At 32.9% G+C, this 9,480-nt stretch overlaps 1 long non-coding RNA gene across 4 annotated transcripts; it reads right to left on the reverse strand.

Moving 5' to 3' along the window:
• LOC147384505 (uncharacterized) lies at positions 1–7,670 on the reverse strand. 4 transcript variants are annotated; one of them, XR_015172394.1, is made up of 7 exons: positions 6,994–7,670; positions 4,016–4,079; positions 3,723–3,792; positions 2,404–2,495; positions 2,207–2,287; positions 1,789–1,905; positions 1–1,382 (listed from the first exon to the last, which is right to left on the reverse strand). It is a non-coding gene; the product is annotated as an uncharacterized LOC147384505 (long non-coding RNA). The 4 variants fall into 4 exon arrangements; XR_015172395.1 differs by lacking the exon at positions 6,994–7,670 and having other exon boundaries at positions 2,404–2,459; positions 4,016–6,386; XR_015172393.1 differs by lacking the exon at positions 6,994–7,670 and having other exon boundaries at positions 2,404–2,490; positions 4,016–6,386.
• Between the last annotated feature and the right edge of the window lie 1,810 nt (positions 7,671–9,480).

The raw sequence follows: 9,480 nt of genomic DNA on the forward strand, positions 1-9,480 counted from the left end.
CCGCCTCTAATGTTGTAATAAAAATTTAATAAAATATTCATTCCAAAATAAATTCTACAATTATATAAAGAAAAAGAGTTGCTATTGGCACCTCAAATTTCACTTATCACATGTTTATAAAAATATGTCTCAACCTGTAAATGAATATTTTACCAAGCATAAACTACAATCTACAAAACATGCATCTGTGAAATCCAAAAACAAAGTACGTATTCACAAATATTTTCACTATAAAAAAAGAGGCAACTCTATGAATTATAAACAAAATAAGTAACACAAACATTGATTGATAATATTTTAAAACCTAATAATTTGTACATGAATATCATATCTTCTAGTCCATCCTATTTACCTTTGCTGCATTTGAAGTTATTAAGTGGATAGCCTAAACAACTTAACATAACTAGTTGTTACCCACATAGAGTCGGAAATGTTTGAATCGATGATAAAGGAATAACTAGTTTGTATGTGTGTTCACTGATTGATAATAAAATGCACAAGATGTAATCCAACTCAATCAAGGAACCAACAAATAGCTACCACATTTAACCTAAATGTTCAAATGAGGAAAGATAAGGCATGTTAATAGGTCTGGCTCAAGAACCTATCCAAGCAAATCAAAACCCAAACATTAACTGGGTCCGAAACATGTAGTCGTAACCAGATAACAAATAAGGAATATGTCTAGTTAACAAATAAGAATTTTGACGATTAGTATCCAAACCCAATTAGCGGACCATGAATCCTTTAGAATAAGGATTTGATGATGATAATGATATCATCCAAATACAATCCAATTACTAATCAGGCCAAAGCACACACTGACTTGACTAGTTTATCTGGTTCTAATACCCATTGAATACCCTCCAATGAGGATTGATTCATAATAACCACACTATTAGTTAGTTGACACGATATTTTGTGTTCTCATAATGTCATAGCTTTAGAACTGATGAAAGTGAAAGGAATGAGAAAATCTTTCAACAGGGAGATCATTCATTTTCACTAGAAAAGACAGAAAATATTTTCATGAGAAAATACTTTTTGATAAGTTTCCCTTTCTTTTGATACGTAATGATTAGAAAAATACTTATGCACGAAATTATGAGTTTAATAGATCTAAGACTAGTTTAGAAACAAATTGCAGTCTAGAATCATACAAATGAAGACGAAATTGAACTATAAAAATCAATCCAAAGACATGATTTTTAGCACTATTTCAACTTAAATATAAAGAACAAATGTGAAATTCATAACATTTAGAAAGAACAGATGAAACATAACTCACCATCAAGGTCTCCTTCATGGTGATTGGAGCATTTGCAACAGCCATGACGCCAAGTGGTTTTGATCGCTGCCAGATCTAAAGCAATGAAGGAAACCTAAACATATAAATTGTTCAACAACCAAACTAGGAGATAATATATAGCTCAAAGGATGAAATGAGAAGCCATTTAAATACTTACATGTACTCAAATGAAATATTTTGTCATACAAACTACCGTACCAAAAAAAAAACTAAGTCCTACTTCAAAATACCCCACAAGTACTATCTATCGACACTTTTTTCCCAGAAAAAATCTAGTCCTACTTCAAAAACCAAGTGCAAACCACAACAACGTAATGTGAAATGTTTGGACGGGTGCAGACACTAGCACAAATCATGCTATCAAGAGTATGCATATATGATAACATTTTTTTAAGATATAATTACATGTTTCAACATAGGCATTAAAAGAAGCATAGATTAATATGAAAACAACTGACAACATCCAGTGAAGAGTTTACCTCACTGTCACACTCTTCAATGACATTCTTCCCAGCTTCCACTTCCAACTCACAAGTTTCCCTTCATCTAGCAACATCTTCTTCTACTCCTATTATTTCCATCATGAGTTGTTCAACCTTTCAGAAAAAAGAGTCAAGGAATGAAATGGTAAGTCGACCATAGATGACCATAGATGGGATAAGCACCACATAAATGAGAAAAATGAAATAAAAAGAAACAGGCTAACCATTAACAGGCTTGTAAACTTACTATAATAACATTGATGACAAGAGAATTCAACCTATGATATATAGGTAGGATCTAACCTGAACTAAGCCGAGGTCTCTATGAATGCAAGAAATTATCAAGCTTAAACTTTCAACAAAGGAAAAAAGATACGAATATAGGAAACATAAATATAATTAGATCAACACTGACCTGTATTGGAAGCTTACACATGTTTACACAAATTCTGAGATATTTACTTTCTTCCAAATACTTGCACCTTTCTACCACCACCTACATGAATTCATGCACCAACCAACCAAAAAGAGTAAATCAAGATTGCCTGCAAGAAGTACACAGATACAATGAAGAATGAATAACATGAAATGTTGGGAACTCGAAATCATTACCCCACTTCTCAAAGAGGGTCCATTAGGAAGCTCAACAGAGTTAACATTGCATATGCCTATAAGCCATTGACAAGAGACAGGAGTCACCTTTGCTTCAAAACACAAAAGAACATTAGGAGATCACTTGAAAATAGTATACTCAAAGCAGATAAAAAAATGTCAATTGGGGTATTAGATAATCAGTATCACTACAATCTAACTCATTCCCTATTGAGCATATAAATTTAGGTGTTTATATTCCTATTTTGGTGGAATTATGACCAATTAGTTATCAGTAAGATCATAGAATATGCAACCGAAAGCCAGGGACCTTTCTTGGAATCTAATATTTTTCAAGTATTACGGGGCAAGAGAATTTTAATTGTGTTGGATGATCTATGGAATGTAGGTACCAAGAATTGGGAAATGTTAAAAATTGCATTAAGTTCACCACATTGTCTGGGATGTAAAATTATAGTAACTACTCGAAATGAGGAGGTCTCTCAGATGATGGATGCAAATAGCATATACCATTTTGAGGTTTTATCAGATGATGATTGTTGGTTTCTGTTAAAGAATCGAGCACTTGATCTTGGGCAAGAAGAAGACGTCACTCTGAAGGAAATTGCTGCAAAATGTAGAGGTTTACCTCTTGTAGTGAAGGTGATTGAAGACCTACTGTTTCTCAATGGAAAGCAAAGCCAGTGGTTGTTGGTCAAAGATACAAGCATTTTCAATTTGCTAGAATACGAAGCAAAGATTTTACCTATTTTGATTTCGAGCTATTATCGTCTACCATTACATCTGAAGCAATGCTTTGTTTACTATTCGATATTCCCAAAGGATTACAATATTGAGAGAGAGAAGTTGATCCAGCTATGGATTGTTGAATGATCATTGAATCACACCAAGAAGATGATACTTTGGAGGTTATTGGTAATAACTATTTCATGGAATTAGTGTGGAATTCATTTTTTAAAGTTGTAAAAGAAGATGCTTATGGTAATATAATAGAGTGCAAGATGCATGATTTCATTCATCACTTGGCACGTTCGGTGGCAATGATTGGGTGCTCGATTGTGGAGGTTGGGAGGGCAGAAATAATATCTGAACGGGTTCGTCATTCTTTACTGCTTTGTGATTTTAGGATATCTGATTATCACCTAATTATCCCCTTTATCCTCAGAAAGTTTATTTTTTTTAGTGAAAAAGGGGCACTAATCAACAAGGGAATGTTCAGACACTAAATAAAGTTCAATGAATATCATTTTTCTTGTTCAATGGGTAAGCTGGACTCCAACTTTAATGACTATCATGATACATTAATAGAGTGCACTTACTTGATGCAAGCTTGTTTGATCAAGCCGAACATGGGCATACACACCGCCTTTTGCCAATTTGGTTATATCACTGCACATAGAAAGGCCATATTGACCCTTATATTAGAAATCCCTAGAGAAATAGAAAAGCTGAAAGCGAATTAAAATACAGATAAATTTCAACATTACAACTTCCACTAGAAGTCCCTAGAGAAATAGAAAAGCTGAAAGCGAATTAAAGGACAGATAAATTTCAACATTACAACTTCCACTAACATACAAAGAATAAAATGTGAGAATGTAACGTGGTTTACCTTCGAGAGTACACATCCAAAAGAGACCCATTATTGTCAACGATGGGTATGGAACTTACTTGAGCTGGAACATAAAGGCATAAAAAATAAAGTTCATATGTGTAAGTATATACAAGATAACTTTTTTGCCACACGCACACACACTAAGTAAATGAGGATATAGTAAACAACACCATGGGTGATAAAGTAATTGAAAACAGTACTATCTTAAACAAAGCATATGTTTTAATATTCCGGAAAGGCATGTAAGACGTAATAATTACGGACACGATTCATTCTATTCCGAATGGATGATGGGAACAGTAGATATTTTATTTTGTAGAATCCTCAAAGAAACATCTTTTAAATACTCATGTGGACGGATTAGCCTGCATATATCAAAAAATAAGAGTTAAACAAGAAAGGCCTAAAGATCATCATCGATGTCATCAATATCAAAGGAACCATATCCCATGGGATTGGCCACACATCCTATTCCATCAATCCACTCTATCTAGAACCATAACTTCCATTAAATGCTTATATATAGAAATATAAAAAAAAATCCAGAGAAAAAACTCTTGGAGAAAACATAAATGCATCCAAAGAAAATCAAATAAGACATCTTATTTGCCAAATAATTTTTTAACAGGAGCATTTCTAACTATTATATACATAAATCCAACACCACCCAATCAGAATGGTGTTCACTTCTACCTAACCAACAAAATTTTTCATCAGGCTAAGCTTTTGAAAATATAACAGCCACTTAAAATTTCTCACAGACTCACAAATTTAAATCCCAATGAGTTTTTATTAGAGATAATTTTACAGAATGAATGACACATTAAATTCCAAAAGACAAAATTATCCCTATACATATGCCTTATTGACTTACTGTGAAGTGCAAAAAAAAAAAAAAAAATAGAAATTCTTTGTGTCAATTGTGAATGAGCAATCTTAGATGGGGGGATTCACTATGGGCTTGGCAACCAACTCAGCTACTACAATCATGAGAGTACTTAGATGATTCTTCTATTCTCCGATTCAAGTATTTCTATTAAGCAATAATGTCTCAACAAACAAAGTAAGCTAAACCATGCTGATTACAATATCTACTTAGCATTCCTTAACCAAAAAGAAGCACACAAGGATTAAAGCATCACAATGCCTACTGTGATTTTACTTCAACACCCAAAAACAAGATGAAAAGGAAACCATACCCAATTCATAAATCTGAATAAAAATAGGAAATGCCCAAACAAATATACCTATTATATTTGTTAGAGAAAATTAAAAGTAAAATCATTACCACAAGCCTAATCTCATATTATATTGATCTCATCTTTACTCCACTGCCTTTGTTGCTGACTAGAGAACTTCAAAACTACATACATGACGAAGATTTGCTACATAATAAGTAGAAGCTTTATTATTACTAATGACGAATGCAAAGATCTTCAATAGTTCCGAATGTTTTCTAATCTATTTTCGTGAAATTGGTGTAAGAATTCAAAAATAAAATTCAGAAATCATGAGTAATTGACTCTTACAAATAGAAATCTTTTCAAGTCCAACATATTATTCCAAATGTAGAATATGTATAACAATTTATTTTTACCCTCATAATTTTTATTTTTACCCTCATGCACATGCATATGCACAGATTCCACAAGATACCCCAATTTATTTTTACCCTCATGCACATGCACATGCACAAATTCCAAATGTAGAATATGTATAACAATTTATCTTTTCAAGTCCAACATATTATTCCAAATGCACATGCACAGATTCCACAAGATACCCCAATTTATTTTTACCCTCATAATTTTTATACAAGAATAATGCAGGTACAACCACAATCACATCCTTCCATGTTACCACAGATTGGAGCAGGAATGCCCTTTGCATTACCTCAGAACCAACAAATTCAGCAAACCCCAGTTAGGAATGTAGAACCTATGCAATCATTAGGAAAGATTAGTTTTGGGAATATGACCATATATGATTATCCCCAGAACCAGTATGCATATAAGCCTTTAAGACATATCATAGGATTAAATAAAGAAGAAAAATGCATTTTTCTACCTGTATTAAAGTGTTCAACTAAACAATTCATTATAGATAACATATATTTCCTATCTATTGGATCTTTTTCAGAGCAAAACCAAAAATTATCTAAAATGCATTTTTCTTCTTTACTTAATCCTATGATATGTCCTAAAGGCTTATATGCATACTGGTTCTGGGGATAATCATATAAGGTCATATCTCCAAAACTAATCTTCTTTACTTAATCCTATGATATTATCTAGCACTCCAAAAGTAGTCTAAAAAAATATTTTCAAGTGTGAAAATCGTTACCAATGATCAATTCTCATTCTACAAAAAAAAAAAAAAAAATTCCCCCAATGTCAAATTTCTATGACATCAAACAAGCCCGTAAAAATAGCATTTGGACATTTAAAGCAGTTAACATAAATAAATAGATAAACAAGTTCATAAACATTGTTCAACATAAGTTCTACTTCATTAAGGACTTTGAACAAACATGTAATAAGCATTATACCCAAAAAGAAGCAAAACTCAAGAGATGCTAAAAATAAAAATGTCAAAAGTTCACTAGTTATCAAGAAATCAACACTCAACAATATCTATCAAGTTACTATCTTCATTAGAATTATCTTAAATGAAAGATAATAAGAAGTACTTTATTACTCTCTTCTGTCCACAGAATAAATAGATAATAAGATATGCTATTTTTTTCTTCAAGGTTTCCAGATTGTAAAATCAACTAAGAGAGATGAATGCAACCAACACTTTTCTTCTTCTTCTTCTTATTGAATTCCAGTAATAATGGCTTCTAAAATACACTAAACCCACGTAGATAAAACAAAGAGAGAGAGTGTGATTTTGAAAGATTGTTAGGCAAAAAAGGAAATATATAGTGGAAGTGGGAGAGAGGGAGAGAAGAGAAGAGGAAACGAAGAACTTACCACCAATTTTGAGAACATGAAGGTGCCAAATTGAAAGCGCGATTCTTCATCTCTTTAATGGCGTTTTGGAAGAAAGAACCTCGATTTAGGATTTCTTAGGACGGTTCACAAAATCGCCATCGATTTCATCAATTTTTACCTTTAAAAATATCTCAATCGATTGTAGATTGTGTTTCTTCCTTCTTCAGAAGTGTTTCCGTTGGAAATGCCTCTCATTCATCAGATTCTCGTCGTTCCTCGAGGGCGTTTCCAACGAAACTGCCCCTAAATTGTTTGTTTGATAACACTTCGTAGAATCGCCCAAAGAAAAAATCTCTAAAATCCCTCTTTTTTGTAGTGTATCCTGCTTCATTTGTTAAAAATTGAGTATAGTAGGCACAATATGTCTTCTATGACTTGGAAAGTTTCTACAATTTCATTGATTTTGTAGAAGCGCATCTTTAATTTATGGTTACTAGTCATTTATATTTCTTGCTTCTTTGTTTTGTCTACTGATGCTAGAGGAAGAGTCTGAGAGCAAAATCATTCATAGGTTGGCTTCCATGCATTTTCTGCTGAATAATGATTTGGGATATATTTGTTGCATTCACTTTCCTAATTTATTTATTGTGAACTTTTAATCAAATGGAACAATTTTGGTAGTTATCCATGCAGTTCTCTTCTCATGTTGGGTTTGAGTAGCCTAGATTTACACAATCTTTTGGGCTGTAAATGTAGCCTAGTACCCTACCAAGATATTATCTCAATAATAGACTTAACATTGAAAATAATCATTACGTGCATTTTTTTCCCTTCTCTTGTATCGGGGCTATCTCGGCCTCCATTTCTTGGTTTTCATTAGTGTATGAACACTCCATTATATCTCGATATCCTTTTTTATATATGCCATACCTTCTCACAAAAAGGCCACCATTGATCATTTGCCTTATCCCTTACCCATACAACAACTATTGGAATTTGGTTTACGAAGGAACCTTCATTATGGGTATTTTAACAACACTTAACTTGGTACAGTCATTAATCTTTGGACTCATAGGCTTTGAAGTGAAACCACTCCAGGAAATTCAATCTTTCATGGCACTAGCATCTCAACACATCTGACTTTCCTCCTTTTCTTATGAGACACGTGGAAAACTGTTATTACATGCACACATATGTATACAACCCTATATCTTTCTATTTATTTATACCAAAAGTTGACTTAGTTATTAACCATGATTCTTTATGTATGTTTCTGTTAATTTTCTAATCATTGCAATCGATTAAGACATCAAGGATGAATTACTTTAATCCCCAATTGGTTTGCCCAATTGATTTAGGCAGATTTTAATCCCCAATTTTTTTATATTGGAAAATGAAAATTTGCAGGATTCATTGCTATGTTTCGTAAGAAGGCTTTCTTGCATTGGTACACTGGAGAGGGAATAAATGAAATGGAGTTTGCATTGTTAATGTTTTGGATGTTGAGATGATGATGGTATGTTGGCAATGTGTTATTGCTAATATCTGGTGCTGGTTTATAGTTTCACAAACTGCTAGTTTACAATTTACAGCTGGATAATGATGGTATGTTGGCAAATTTACAATTTAACGAAGTGCTGATTCTCTGTTTGTTGGTAATATTGAAACTGTTGAAATTGATCTCTGATGCTTTCACTATGGATAATGTGTTATGTCAACTTGTGCATTTTGGACTCTTGAGAACCATTTTTCTTTTTTGGGTGTATGGTATTTTTTTGCTCAATCACAATAAGGAACATTGTCTTGTTGGGGTTAAGGGGAACCCAAAAGTAAACACAAACATATATATACAGATGTTGTTATAGCTGAGGTTCGAGAGACAAGCCAATTGTATGCTAGGTACTATAATGAGATTGTTGTCAGGAGTAGAAACTTTTCTATTGAAATGTTTTGATACTTAACCATGAAATTCATTTCAGAAAAAATTGGGTATGGCACGGTCAGTGAAGTTCTAGCTTACATATCGTTTGTGTTTGTGTGTGCTTGTGTCTCCAACGTTTGCATTATGAATTATATAGGATACAATAGGTAAAAATTCATCACTTATAAATTTGTTTTGATTTCATTGTCTACAACTAGAACACATCATACAGCTTTACAATAATTCCCATTTTACTTTATATTCAAAGTTTTACAGAATGTAGACATCGAGGATTTAGTAGCAATTTTCAAAATTTATAAATGCATTGTTTTTAAATTATGTTCCCTTTGATCTGCTGTTTGGAGTTTGACTGCCTTCATTAGTGATGGACTAACTTCATTCTGACTCCTTCCAAAATATGATCGCATGCCTTCATATTGATAACTTGCAGAAAAGTTGTAGATAGGCCAAGGGATCCTATTAAGTGGAGTGAGATTGCTGATGTTGTAGCAACACTTTCTATTCCAGTTATAGCAAATGTTGATGAAGATTTGCTATGGCCTTGATGGGCAAGGCCACAAACTGCTTCCAGCCTTGTGACAACT

This window comes from Akebia trifoliata, chromosome 15 (assembly GCF_017979445.1).
Source record: "Akebia trifoliata isolate Shusen 1 chromosome 15, ASM1797944v1, whole genome shotgun sequence".
NCBI classification, from domain to species: Eukaryota; Viridiplantae; Streptophyta; class Magnoliopsida; order Ranunculales; family Lardizabalaceae; genus Akebia; species Akebia trifoliata.